The sequence below is a fragment of the Lactuca virosa genome, chromosome 8 (genome assembly GCF_052849685.1).
Source record: "Lactuca virosa cultivar CGN04683 chromosome 8, Lactuca_virosa_CGN04683_v6, whole genome shotgun sequence".
Lineage (NCBI taxonomy): Eukaryota > Viridiplantae > Streptophyta > Magnoliopsida > Asterales > Asteraceae > Lactuca > Lactuca virosa.
This window is the reverse complement of record NC_136433.1, coordinates 243,760,895-243,775,423: the sequence shown is the minus strand read 5'-3', so window position 1 is coordinate 243,775,423 and position 14,529 is coordinate 243,760,895.

Genomic DNA, 14,529 nt, shown 5'->3' with positions numbered 1-14,529 from the left:
CATAACGTGGACCAACTTTATGTTCAGCAACGAGGGCTAGGCGCTACCTCCAGTAGGGTTGCGCAGGGTATGTCGCCTATGTTATGGATACCCAGGAGGCGAGTAAGGAGACGGTGAGCAATGTACCGGTGGTGCGAGAGTACGCGGATGTATTCCCAGAGGAGCTGCCTGGAATACCTCCGGAGAGGCAGGTAGATTTCAGGATCGACCTAGTCCCCGATGCGACTCTGATAGCCAAGACACCATATCGGTTGGCTCCTCCTGAGATGCATGAGTTGTCTACACAGCTGTAGGAGTTGTTAGACAAGAGATTCATCAGACAGAGCAGTTCACCCTGGGGAGCCCCGATTCTGTTTGTGAAGAAGAAAGACGGGTCGCATCGGATGTGTATAGACTACCAGGAGCTGAATAAGGTAACGGTGAAGAACCGTTACCCACTCCCGAGGATTGATGATCTTTTTGACCAGCTTCAGGGGGCATCTTGGTTTTCCAAGATAGATTTACGTTCTGGCTACCATTAGATGAGGGTCAAAGACGAGGACGTACAGAAGAGTGCTTTCCGGACTCGTTATGGCCGCTACGAGTTCGTGGTGATGCCCTTCGGGCTCACCAATGCTCCTGCCGCGTTTATGGACCTCATGAACCGTGTATGCAGACCGATGTTGGATCGGTCTGTGATAGTTTTCATTGATGACATCTTGGTTTATTCCAAGACGCAGGAGCAGCATAAGGAGCACTTGCGGGAGGTGTTAGATACCCAGAGGAGGGAGAGATTGTATGCTAGAGGCCTCACGGCAAGACGCAGCCGTTGGACATCCCCATGTGGAAATGGGAAGATATTACTATGGATTTCATCACCAAGCTTCCCAGGACCGCACGGGGAGTGGATTCGATATGGTTCATCGTGGATCGGTTGACCAAGAGTGCCCATTTCATACCGATCCAGGAGAGCATATCGGCCGAGAAGCTGGCCGACATCTACATTTGGGAGGTTGTGGCCCGACACGGAGTGCCAGTCTCCGTGACTTCTGACAGAGACGTGCGGTTTACTTCTAGATTCTGGAAGAAATTTCACGACGAGTTAGGTACTCGTCTGCATTTTAGCACTGCCTTCCACCCGCAGACGGATGGTCAGAGCGAACGGACCATCCAGACATTGAAGGATATGATGCGGGCCTACGTTTTAGACTTCGGTGCTAGCTGGGATACCTATCTCCCTTTGGCTGAGTTCTCCTACAACAAAAACTATCACGCGAGTATCGATCGTCCTCCCTTCGAGATGTTGTACGGGAGGAAGTGCAGGACCTCGATATGCTGGGGTGAAGTTGTACAACGGGTCATGGGGAGCACCTAAGTGGTGCTCAAGATGACAGAGAGGATCTAGCAGGTTCGGAGCAGGCTTCATAGTGCTCAGAGTCGACAGAAAATTTATGCTGACAAGCGTCGTTCAGACCTGGAGTTCCAAGTCGGAGATATGGTCCTCCTGAAGGTGTCACCTTGGAAAGGCGTCATCCAATTCAGGAAGCGGGGCAAGTTGGGCCCCAGGTACATTGGCCCTTTCAGAGTTGCAGCCCGGGTGGGCAAGGTGGCGTATAGGCTGGATCTGCCAGCCGAGCTTAGCCAGATTCACAGTACTTTTCACTTCTCCCAGTTGCGGAAGTGTCTGGTAGACGATTCCGTAGTGGTGCCTTTGGAGGACATTCAGGTGGATGACAGCCTGAACTACATCGAGCGGCCAGTAGCTATCCTTGACAGGAAGTCGAGGGATTTGAGGAACAAGAGGGTGGAGCTGGTGAAGGTGCAATGGAAGCACCGCAAGGGCTCGGAATGGACTTGGGAGCCGGATGACGAGATGAGGAAGCACTACCCCGAGCTTTTTTCCAGATTCAGCAGCAGACTTCGGGGATGAAGTCTAAAATAAGTAGGGGAGATTTGTAACACCCGGTTCCTGGTACGTATTTAAATTCAACTAGTTTCATGTTTTGCCCTGGGACTCGACGAGTTGGAGGCCCAACTCGTCGAGTAGACTCGTTTTTTACCGGGAGGTTTAGTGACCTACTCGACGAGTCGTGGGACCGAATCGACGAATAGAAGTTGTCTGGATGAAACCATAATATATAAGGTTTGCACCCTATTTAAACAACCTATCTCGTCCCAAACCATCCTCCATTGTCCCTCTCACTTCCAGAAGACCCTAACTCGAAACCCTAGCCTTGTTTGAGTGTTCTTAAGCCATTTTTGTGTATATTTTTTTTGTGGTTGTGAAGGTTGTGAAGGAGGAAGGAGCTTGGGAGTTCAAGTTGAAGCTAGTAGATCTAGAGGTTGTGTTCCATTTCCAGCTCATTTGAGGTAAAAAGCTTCAACCTTGACTTTCTATTTGTTAGATCCTCTTTAGGGCTTGAATCTTGTCATTTTTGGGGCATTTCTATGTCACCTTCGGGTTTGGGGCATTACATAGAGGGATAAGTTCAGATCTGGAACCTAGGAGGGTTCGCATGGCATAAAGGTGCCAAGTTTAATGCCTTAAGAGCCCCATGCATCTGGAAGACTCCATTTTAGGGCCTTTTGAGCTAAATGGCCCATGCATGAACGTAAAGTTTGAAACTTTACGTACAATATGGGCCCTAGGAGGTCATATCTATGGTTTAGAAGCTTTGAGACCCACTGAAATCGACTGTATAATTTTGTACAAAGAGGTACTCGGCGAGTCGTTCATGGGACTCGGCGAGTCGAGTCATATTTCCCGATTAAATCCTTCTGTTGATGGACCAGATGCTAAGATAGATGAACACTCAGTTTTGTAGGCTCATTAGGGACCTGTAAATCATGTAACTCGGTGAGTGTATGAGCGGACTCGACGAGTTCAAGGCAATGTCCCAATCACATGAAGACGGACTCGACGAGTTCAAGGAGAACTCGGCAAGTCATAGACTAAGCACCTTCATACGGATAAAGATGAACTCGACGAGTTCAATGATGAACTCGGCGAGTCGGTTGAAGAAGTTCCTAATGTGTTGTTGAAGGCGAACTCGTCGATCTCTTGCTAGACTCGACGAGTAGGGACGAAGTTGTAGCATTTCGTGGACGTGGGGACTCGACGAGTTGGTGGACCAACTCGGCGAGTCTAGTCAACCAGATGTTGACTTTGACCAAAGTTGACTTTGACCAGGGTTTTGATCTTGACCTTCACTTGGACCCTTGCGAGGGTTATGAGTATGAAATGGTAATTTGGAAAGGTTGTTGTGGAGGGATTGAGGAGTTAAGAAGAATTGATTTTATACCGAGGACAGTACAGACACTACACGACATCGAGGTGAGTTACCTTCCAGTAGGAGTGGGTCTAAGGCACCAAGGTCGGCCCACCAGTATTTGATTATAGTAGAGATGATTGTCTTTGTGATAATTGTCTGGTTTGCTACTACCTGGTATGTTTATGTGCTAGCATGATATGTTATATGTGTGGTAGTAGTAGTAGGGGTGAAGTAGTCCCTGGAGCCCGGTTGTTAGGACCACAGGGAAGGTCAGCGCCCCAGAACTGCTTGACACGGGTAGGTCAGCACCCTATAACTGCTTGACAGGGTAGGTCAGCACCCCAGAATGGCCGGATCGGGTGGGTCGGGCACCCTAGAATTGCCTGGCAGTATGTATGATATGTAATGTATGATATGTGATGGTATGGTATGTGGTATGATGGGGGAACTCCCTAAGCATCATGCTTACAGTTTTCAGTTTTGTTTCGGGTACCTCTTCGTCGAAGGGGAAAGAGCTGGCACGGTAGCAGCACATCACATACACACACTAGGTTCCGCATTTTGAGATTCATGGGATTGTACTCTGATTTTATTACTATTCGATGTTATAATTTGAGACATGTTTATTATGGTTTATTGGATTGATATGATATCGACAATGTTTTCAGTAAATGGTTTTATAAGCTACTTAATTAAAAATGAAATTTTTGGACTCGTAATTTGGGATGTTACACTTATATTATTCTACGGGGTCGGTGTTGGTCAATGGCAGCCCTTTTGATGAGTTTCGTTTTTTAGAGGGTTACGACAATGTGACCATCTTTCTCCCTTTCTTTTTATTTTAGTGATGGAGTCTTTGCATATTGTGTTTACTCGGGCTATGGAGAATGGTCTTTTCACGGGTATTTCTGTCGACTCCTCCGTGCAGATTTTTTTGGATTAGTGTCTAAGCCCGTAACTATATTTGGTATGTACTTGACCCGGTTGTGCGTGGTCCTTTTGGGTTGCCTTCACCAAAGCAACTTGATAGGGTGATTCAAGGAGAAATAGAGGTTATTATGGTTTATTAATATATTATATGAATAATATATTAAAGGAGAAATCATATAGTTTAATTAATATTAGACAATAATTAATTAAGAATTAATTTTGTGGCTAAAAGACATTAATTAAATAACGGGGACTTAAACTGTCAAATGTGTGATAGTTGGATATTGTGCTGAGAAGCCTTATGGACTACGCATGGACGAAATTAGGGATGTTTCCATCCTAATTTCGGCCATAAGGGCCCTATTCCAGAAGCTTCCTTGGATTGCTTAAGGCTTAAGTTGTCCATTAGGGTTTTGACTGAAACCCTAGCAGCACAAGTATAAATAGAACCCCTAGGGCATCAGATTTCGGCCACTTTAAACCCTAGAAGAGTTCATAGCCGAAATTGTGCCTCTCCCCTCTCTCCAAGATCATTCTTTTGCTTGTGGTGTTTGTAAGCCATTAGAGGAGTGACATTTGTGACTCTAAGCTCCAAGACAAGAAGATTCAAGTCATTCTTGAAGAGGTAATCATCTAGATCTGTTTTTCATATAGTATTTTCAAAATATGTATGCTAGAACTAGGGTTCTTAAGTCTTGGATGAATTGCATGTACAATAGAGAAACCTATATCCAAGCTTTAGGGTTTGTATGAGCACATAGGATGTTCTTTTGGCTCAAACCCATCAGTAGTATCAAAGTTTTGATTGGTTTCTATTGTATTGATGCCTTGTATGTTCATCTTGCTGAAAAATCGTTTTTTTGCCCTCTGCCCGACCTGACTCGGCGAGTCACTTGCTGAACTCGGCGAGTCCAGTTATTGACTCGGCGAGTCGGGGAGTCAGACAGAGGGAAAATCGGGATTTCTTGCTGTTTTGCTGAAGGATAATTGCCAAAACTGTTTTTCACTAATAAAATCCGAATTTTATTATTATTATGTGATTATCCTTACCAAAACAAAAGATAATTACCAATTAATTGAATAATAAATTCCTTATATGATAAAATTTGATTATTTGAATTATTTGATGAATTATCTTGTGAATAAAATATAATAGATCAAATTTAGATAATCATTAAATTAAATGTTTAATTTAAATTATTTGCTATTTGATTTTATGTATTTTGAAAAGTTCAAAACTTGCCATCAAGTTTTGAAATTTAAGTTTTAATTAAAAGTTTAATTTGAATTATTTAAATTTCAAACCCTAGAATTTACAAGTTTAAAATTCAACCTTATACTTTATAATATTATAGGATTATATATATATATATATATATATATATATATATATATATATATATATATATATATATATATATATATATATATATAACTTAAATGCTAGTCTTACCGTTAGTAGGTCTCATTCACGAAGCTGATCTATAAGGGGGGTTTAAGGTTATGGCCTATAAAATGGTCGTTTAATGGGTGTCCACTCTCACCCACCGCTTCCTTGATTGGTGGAGGGTCGTTTGCCGAACGGGTAGGATAGGGCAACCATTTCCTCATTAAAAGTATAATGAATTTATGAAGTAACTAAATGTTTTTACAAAATTCCCAATCTTAGTTACTTTAGGCAAAAGTGAATTGATGCAATTCCATGAAATTACACTTTGTACCCTTGCTAAGACGTTAGTGGAGCGTGTTTGGTTAACCGGCACACTAATTGGGCTCTAAGCAAAGGTAGCAAAGGGTGACTCGATGTTTGTCATAGTTCGATGGAGCGTGTATGGTTAACCGACACGTCGAATAGGTGACTGTAACATTGAGGGCACCATGTACATTTGCATGGTTATTCACACCCGCTTTGTGATCCTCGGCACCCCAGTCACAAACTTGAGGGGCATATCGAGATTTAAACATGCCATTGAAAAGTTCAATGAATCTCAAAAGATCTAGGAGTTTCAATACATTTAAAACTTAGCTTTAATTTGTTTTTCATGGTGGAAATTAGTGAATCGTCATTCACTTACCTTCAAATTATTTGTTGTTTAGATTACGGCATCCCTTTTCTAAATTGCGAATAATGTTGTTGGATCCTAGCCCTAATTTCTCATTTGGGTGTTTAATTGGGGATTCATTTCTAATCAAACTTGTCTCTTTTCTATTTCAGATGTCGAACGTCGACAACAACGCTTCAGGCTCAAACTCTTCAGGCTCATTCTCACTCATGAACTTGTGTAGGAGGGTAATCTTCGACGGAAACAATTTCAATGATTGGATCCGCAACATTAGGATGGTTACCCGCTACGAGGACAAGGAATATGTCCTCGACAAGGAGCTGAAGGAGATAAACCTCGAAACTGCTACTCCCGAGGAAATTGTTGCTTGTGAAACTCATGAGCGTGATGCTACGAAAGTCCATTGCATCATGCTCGCTACCATGACCGCAGAACTGCAAAAATCCTACGAGGACTTCTACCCCTATGAGATGCATCAAGATTTGATGGATAGGTACCATCAAAGCGCGAGGCAGGAGAGGTACGAGATCATCACTTCGATGATCACGACCAAGATGAGAGACGGAGAGTTTGTCACTGCTCATCTTCAGAAGATGCAAAGGTATGTTGATCGCCTGCAGAAGTTAAATGTGGACTTCAATGAGGAGCTGGCAATTGACATAATTCTTCACTCCTTACCTCCGTGCTACAACCAGTTCCGCATGACCTACCACATGAACAAAGAGGAGGTCACGTTGAGCAAGCTTCAAGGGTTGTTGAGGACTGCTGAGAGCAACCTCAAGGATAAATCCGTTGCATCAAATACTACTCCTGCTGCTGCCCCAGTCTTGGCCATTAGGCAAGGAAAGGGTAAGAAGAGGAAGGCTCCCTTAAAGAGCCACCATAAGGGAAAGTCCCATGATGGTACCTCTTCTAGTGGGACCAAGGCTGGTTCTGCTAAACCCAACTCCAACCCCAAGGAGGCAGAGTACCATCACTGCCAAGAAAATAGGGCATTGGAAACGAAGCTACCCAAAATATATGCAAGACATCAAGGATGGAAAGATCAAGCCATCCTACGCAGGTATTTACACTATTAAATCTAATGATTCATAACATGCTATTTCTTGGGTTCTTGATACAGGATGTGGTTTTCACATTTGTTCTGACTTGCAGGGCCTAAGAAGAGATAGGGATGTGGAGCATGGGAAGATAAACTTGATCAAGGGGAACAGAAGATCGTCGCTTGTCACCAAGATTGGAGTTTACTCTTTAGTGCTTAGTAATGGATTAGGATTATATTTAAATAATTGTTGCTATTTGCCAGAAATGGCAAGTAACGTCATTTCTTTTCATGGTTTGTATAGACATGGGTTTAGATATTCATTTGATAATGAAAAGGGTTCTATTAATGCTTATCTTAATGATGTTTTCTATTTTGAATCATTGCCTTGTAATGGAATATACGAAACTGTGATGGTTGTAGATAACTTAGAAAATAATGTGTTGTGTATCGATTCTTCTAATAGTTTGGATAAAGCATGCTTGTGGCATTGTCGTCTTGGACATGTCAACAAGAAACGCATAGCCCAAATCCAAAAGGATGGAGTGTTGGGGTCATTCGACCTTAGGGAAGATGACGTATGCGAGTCTTGTTTGCTTGGAAAGATGACCAAGTCACCCTTCACTGGCACTTATGAGAGGGGTGAGGGTTTATTGGATCTCATACACACCGATGTGTGTGGCCCTTTAGATCCACCACAAGGGATGCAAGCCGCTTCTATGTGACTTTCACCGATGATTATAGCAGATATGGGTATATCTACTTAATCAAGCACAAGTCAGAAACCTTTGAAAAGTTCAAAGAGTTTAAATAAGAAGTGGAGAATCAGTTGGGCAGGAAAATCAAGATGCTTCGATCCGATCGAGGAGGAGAGTACCTAAGTCTTGAATTCCACGACTAACTTAAGGAATGCGGAATCGTTTCGCAATTGACGCCACCTAGGACACCGTAGTTGAATGGTGTGGCTGAGAGGTGTAATCAAACCTTGCTAGACATGGTTCGTTCAATGATGAGTCGTGCTTCGCTACCTATCTCATTCTTGGGGTATGCCTTAGAGACTGCCGCTCATATCCTTAACTTAGTCCCTACCAAGAAGGTTGCCAAAACACCTCACGAGATGTGGACAGGGAAAGCTCCCTCGTTGGCACATATCAAGGTTTGGGGTTGCGAGGCTTTCGTAAGACGAGAGACTCACGACAAGCTTGAACCTCGTAGTGAGCGGTGTATTTTCATCGGCTACCCGCAGAAGTCCTTTGGATATCTCTTCTATAGACCGAGTGACAATGTTGTCTTCGTTGCGAGGAGATGGTTTTGGATTAGTGTCTAAGTCCATAACTATAATTGGTATGTACTTGACCCGATTGGCATGGTCCATTTGGGTTGCATGGGATCGGAACAATTTGGATAGACTTTTATGAGAAAAGGATAATTATGATTTGTTAATATATTATAAGTTCTAATATATTAATATGAAATCATATTATTTAATTAGTATTGATGAAGAATTAATTTGGAATTAATTATGTGATCAAAAGGAGACTAATTAAATATATGGGGATTGATTGTGTAAATCATTCATTCTTATATATGTGGGCTTATGATCCATAGTTCTTCATGTTGGGCTAAACCCATGGAGTAAACCATGGATACTCCATGGAGGTTTTAACCCATGGAGCATGAAGAATATGGAAAGACATGAGTTACATGGTGTAACCCTAATAGCCACCACATATAAGGACCCCATGGCTCAACAAATTGGGACTAGTGTGTGTACACGTGAGGGCTAGCCGATTTGAGCATAGGAACCTTTTCTCTCAAGTTATTCCAAGATGTTGGTGATGTTGTGTGAACCATTTGAGGTGTCACACTTGAGGCATTAGGCTATTAAGCTCCATGGAATCAAGCTACAACAAAGAGGTATGTAATGTTGGATTAGTTTCTAAGCCCATAACTATTTTGGTATGTACTTGACCCGATTGCGAGCATGGTCCTTTTGGGTTGCCTTCACCAAAGCAACTTGATAGGATGAATTATGGAGAGAGAGGATTAATTATGATTTATTAATATATTATATGAATAATATATTAAAGGAGAAATCATATTGTTTAATTAATATTAGTCAATAATTAATTGAGAATTAATTTTGTGGCTAAAAGAGATTAATTAAACTTAGGGGACTAGAATTATCAATTGTGTGATAGTTGAATATTGGGCTAATGGACTCCATATTAGAGGAGTTGATGAATTATATGGGGAAACCCATTAGAAATTGTCCAAGACCTCTAAAGGAGGAGTCCATGGGTTGCTTAGGGCCTAAGTAGTCAAATTAGGGTTTCCTTGTTAGATAACCCTAATAGCCTCACTATTTAAGGACCCCTAGGGCACCAAAAACGTGGCTAAGAGTTTCCTTAGGGTTTCTAGACGTTTTTGAGTGCCTCTCCTCTTCTCCTTCTTCATCCTCTTGCTCTTGGTGTTTGTGAGCCATTAAAGGAGTGACATTTGTGACTCTAAGCTTTTATGAATCCAATTACTAGAAGAAGGAATAGATTGTTATTGCTACATAACAATCAAGGTAAGATCTAAACCCTATTCTCATATGTTATTTGATTATCACATGCTAGATCTAGGGTTTATGGCTTTGGATGATTATTGCATGTTCATTAGACAAACTAGATCCAAAGCTTTAGGGTTTGCATGTACACCATAGGAATGATGTAGTGCTTAAAACCCATCAGTGTATCAGAGCCTAAGTTGTTTGTTTGATGTATTTGATGTTTAATTGTTCATTGCATGCTTGAAAATTGAATTTTTTGGGTTCTGACTGGCAGACTCGCCGATTCCATGAATGGACTCGACGAGTAGGTCCTACTCGACGAGTTCCATTGTGGACTCGACGAGTCCAGGGCTCTAGTGCCGGGATTTTCGATTTTTCTGCCAGATTTTGTTGAGGATAATTGCCAAAACTCGTTTTTCTTGCCAAAATCCGAATTTTTAAGTTTGGAATGATTATCCTCATCAAAATTGATGGATTTGGTTAAATATGGATAATATAGGATTATTATTAGTCAAATATTTGACCTAGTAAGTTTGAAAAGTTTCAATTTACACCCCTTAGGTTTTATAGTTTTAAATTTAAACTTTAAAAGTTTTAGTTTTGAAATTTAAATAGTTAAACCCTAATGTTTTTGAAATGTTTCAAAACTTGCCCTCAAGTTTTGGAATTTAAATTTTGATTAAAAGTTTGATTTTAAAATGTTAAATTCTAAAACCCTAGTTTTGAAAAAGTTCAAATTATACCCTTATGGTTTTATTAAGTTAATTAATAGTATAATTAAAAGAGAGTTAATAAATTCATAATGATATGGTTTATATTTAATTAAATTAAAAGTGTAATTTATAAAATTAAACCACCTAGTATTTTAAAAGTGTAAAATACACCCATATACTATATATAACATTAAAAGTATAATATTATATATGTATAACTTAAACTGCTAGTCTTACCGTTAGTAGGCCTCATTCACGAAGCCGATCTATAAGGGGGTATAAGGTTATGGCCTATAAAATGGTCGTTTAATGGGTGTCCACTCTCACCCACCGCTTCCTTGATTGGTGGAGGGTCGTTAGCCGAACGGGTAGGATAGGGCAAACAATGAATGTCAAAGTAACTAAATGTTTTACAAAACTCCCAAATCTTAGTTACTTTAGGAAAAAGTGAAATTGATGCAATTCCATGGAATTACACTTTGTACCCTTGTCGAGACAATTAGTGGAGCGTGTGTGGTTAACCGGCACACTAAGTTGGGTTTGGCATTGGTAGCGAAGGGTGAGTCGATGTTTGTCATAGATCGATGGAGCGTGTGTGGTTAACCGACACGTCGATTAGGTGACTGTAACATTGAGGGCACCACGTACATTCGCATGGTTATTCACACCTTATTTGTGATCCTCGACATCCCAGTCACAAATGAATGGCATAATCGAGATTAAACATGACATTGAAAAGTTCAATGGATCTCAAAAGATCTAGGAGTTTCAATTCATTTAAAACTTAACCTTCTTTTCGTTTTTCATGGTGGAAATTGGTAAATCGTCATTTACCTACCCTTCAAATGTTCTGCGAGTTGGATTACGACATCCCTCTTCCAATTTGTAGGATATTGTGTTGGGTCCTAGCCTTAATATCTCATTTGGGTGTTTTATTAAGGACTCAATTGTGACATCCCCAAAATCTCGGCCAGAAAAGACCGGTTTCATTTATGCTTTTAAAATAATTTCAGAGTAAATCCTTTTGATTTAAAAGAGTTGCGGAATTTGTTCCCGAAAACAAAATATGATAAAATAACATTTACCAAAGCATTTCATAAAGAAATGTATTTTCATTATAAAATCAAAACCCGGAATGTCATGTTCCGATACAGACACAAAAGCATAAACAACAAAAGATAGACCATACAACAGTTACATATAACAACTGGTCTAATAAACAAAATAACTTGATGATTCATCCATCTTATTCCCTCGCGCCACTACCTGTAATACAAATAAACTGAGTGGGTCAGGCTTGGGAGCCTGGTGAGCATATAGGGTTTTCAACCCGCAATAAATAATTATATTTAATTTCACCAACCAACAATAACCCGATTACCCATTCCCGTTATCCTCACTTTACGTCCCTAAAACAACATCTATCTCAAGGGACCTAATCTAGGATTTTCATCGGGACGGACATTACTGCAAAGGGGCTTCTTTGGCAATAGATGTCCTAAAGGCAACCATGAGGGGGATGGAGTACACCGGTGAACACATCGTTCACAACACCTACAGGTTATGAGCCTGCTAGTGTTCCACAGGACTGTCTAGAAGAGTCCGTGGTCGTTATCCATACTCCGTTGAATAACTAGATCAACAACAACAACATCGAGGTCTCTCATCTATTTATCACACATCAACTATCTACCCATGTTCTACCCAACATATTAGTAGATAAAAATATATATTTTTATACATAGTTTAAAACTTGTATAGCATTCTCATTCAATACATATTCCAAACAACAGATGAGACACATACACATAACACGTATTTCATAGAGGATAAATCATATCTATGAGATAGAAGGAAGTGAATATACATTCACACATATAACAACAAAATATACACATAACACGTATTTCGTATAAAATACTTCATAATTATGCGTTAGAAGAAAGTAACTACACACTCACTTGATCAGAAGATGATCGGACAACACTACGACTTGCAGAAGTAGCGTTCTTCGGTAGATCTGGAAGATCTTCACAAAAACCAGGCTCCTCGCGGGCAGAGCTTCGGCTCGGGAATCTCACTTCTCGGGATCTTCGGGGCTTTGGAAATTGCTCCGGGGCTCGGGAATGATATCGGGGCTTCGGGATATAAGTAGCACGCAAAACGAGGTAAAAACACGAGAGAAAGGAAGAATGGAGCAAAAGATCTCGGCTGCCCTCGACTTCCTTTTATAGGGCCTGGAAATCTCGATTACGTTGGGCGTAATCCTTGTTACGTTGGGCGTACTTCGACGTCATGGCGTGCGTATGGCTCGAGTGACGTCACTGCATGCGTAGCTGAGGCGGTTCCGGGTACGCTGGGCGTACTCCATTACGCTTAGCGTAACCCGATTAATCAAACTTCAAAATTGCGTAACTTTCGCATACGAGCTCCGTTTTCGACGTTCTTTATATCCACGCGAAGGTGAGACTACGCTCTACAACTTTCATTTAGGCTCCGTCGGCTAACTTTGACTTTATTTTTATTATATTATTTTTAGTAGGCCGGGACAGGAAAACTCCGTTATAAATTCATAATTTCTTCATCTGACGTCCGTTTTCGTCTGTCTTTTCACCATTGCACTACTATCAACGAGATCTTCGACTCTCGTTTAGATTGTTTCGACCAACAATCACTCGATCTCGAATTCGAGTTTCGGGCTGCATACTGCTAAGCTGAAACTTAGAAAAATCATAACTTCGTCATACGAAGTCAGATTTGGGCATTCTTTTTATGTACGCTCTCGGTTTAACGAACTCTACAACATTCGTTTAGATCACTAGGGCTAAATATCGCTCTAACGTAAATTCCCTTTTTACGTCATTCAACGTCGTTCCGGTTCTGTCGCGAAACTTCGACAGGTCATAACTTCTTCGTTATAACTCGGATTTCAGCATTCTTTATATATTCGGAAACCTCGTTTCAACTACTACAACATTATCCATAGATATCGGCTTTATCTAATATTTCATTTTGACGCTTATTTTTATTCTTAATTAAATTAAGTCACACAGTTAAGCACAAAACACATAATACTCAAATAATACACTTCTATTATTTCAAAACGGGTTACAAAGGTTAACATAGACTATTATATCAACATTAATGACAAGCCCAGAAACACAGGCGTTACATCAATCAACTAAACTTGAATTTTCTCCTGTTTCATAGATGTCAAAGTCTGACAACTATGGTCTTCCTAAATCCATTGGAAAAAGTTTTCCACGTGAAGATGATGTTCCACGATTGTATTGTGGAAATGGAAATCATGCTTCATTTCCTCCACCTCCTCCAATAATTCTCCCTGACCCACGTGTTCGAAGACTTAAAAAGTTCAAGGTCACTCAAGCCCTATTGGCAAAAGACAAGAAAAATGGAAAGTCTATATGTGCTCATATCTTGGATAAAAGGTTACATATTGATAGATTGGGATTGTTAGGTGTCAATGTTTAAATGAAGTTGGCTGTTGACTTGGTTCTTCAGTCACTTCCCGAATTATATGGTAAGTTCGTTAGAGAGTACTATATGATGGACCACGACATGACCCTTACTGATTTGACTTATTTGCTTATTGCTGCTAAATCAGAAATGATTTGGCGCACCGGTCAGCAAATTTGTCTGGTAAATCAATATCCCAACCCTCTATGGGCAATGGTAACATTTGAAGTCCAGAAAAGTTTTCTCTACGCAAGAGAAAAGCTGAGTCTGAGATAGTCCCGTGTACCATTCCATAAGAATCCATGTGTTTCTACTGCCAAAAGAAGGGGCATTGGTTACGAAGCTGACCTGACTACCTGAGAGATCTAAGAGATGGGAGAGTCAAGATGTATTACTCTATTTCAGGTAAAATCCACTATCTAACTCTATTAAGCTCCTATTTGGAGATTCTTAATACATGATGTGATAAGATTACATTTCGATGTTTTGAAGAATCAAA